Source organism: Seriola lalandi, unplaced genomic scaffold, assembly GCF_002814215.2.
Source record: "Seriola lalandi dorsalis isolate HSWRI2012SDOR001 ecotype SW California unplaced genomic scaffold, Sedor1 jcf7180002033297, whole genome shotgun sequence".
Taxonomy (NCBI): Eukaryota; Metazoa; Chordata; class Actinopteri; order Carangiformes; family Carangidae; genus Seriola; species Seriola lalandi.
Window position 1 is genome coordinate 1 of NW_019503902.1, and position 900 is coordinate 900.

General features: G+C 39.1%; 1 long non-coding RNA gene across 1 annotated transcript; it reads left to right on the forward strand.

Moving 5' to 3' along the window:
• Positions 1-6: 6 nt before the first annotated feature.
• LOC147819890 (uncharacterized) lies at positions 7-883 on the forward strand. Its single transcript, XR_015438713.1, has 3 exons — positions 7-214; positions 319-423; positions 510-883. It is a non-coding gene; the product is annotated as an uncharacterized LOC147819890 (long non-coding RNA).
• The last annotated feature ends 17 nt before the right edge of the window (positions 884-900 follow it).

A 900-nucleotide genomic window follows, 5' to 3' on the forward strand; every position in this document is an offset into this window, starting at 1 on the left:
ATCATCCTGAACCAGACCAGAGCTGACGTCCCCTCCTCAGTCTCAGAGGGGTGGAGGCAGCAGGTGAAGGGTGAGTCAGAGTCAGGCAGCCTCATGCTGCAGGACTTATCTCCACATCATGAGGGAACATACACCTGTGAACTGAGTGATGCTGAGGAGACACTGACGACCAACACCTTTCTCAGGATGGAGGAGAGTCAAGGAGAGACTTTAGGTGAGGAACTGTTATTATCTGTGTGACCTGCAACAATCTAATCACAAAACACCATCATGATCATCGAGGGACAGTTCAAGTAACTGACTCTTTTTCTATTTCAGGGAAATCAATCAATGTTCCAGGTATCATACTCGGGGTGATTGGAGGCATTTTGGTCATAGTAATCATAGCACTTGGTCTGGTACTGCACTGTAGAAGAAGACAAGGTAAAATAATATCCTGTTTACAATTCTTAATTCATTTCTTGTTTCTTGTTTGTATTGATGATGTTGTTTTTTTCAAAACATCTCAGGTAAACGAAAAAACAACAACAAAGAGCATGAAGAGCGAGCGTGAGTAAATCTTTTATATTTCAAATGCACTGTTGTGTGAATTAAAGTTATATCCAAATTTCTACTGTTGCATCTAATTTACAACTCCCCAGTCGTTTTCTAGAGGATGTAATTTAATTAATAATCAATTAAACCTGTTCCCTTGAAATCTAGTTTGAAATGAACCGCTGTCTCAGCTAAAAAGATGATCTCATTCAAAGTGTCAGTGTCAGAAGACTGGAAACAGAGTTTAACAAAATCCATGATATGAAAACATGAAGCTCACTTAATGAAATGAGGATGAAACATCAAATCAAATGAAGGAGTCATGATCGCTGTGATGGTTTATTTTGCTCTGTAGAAGTTGATCTT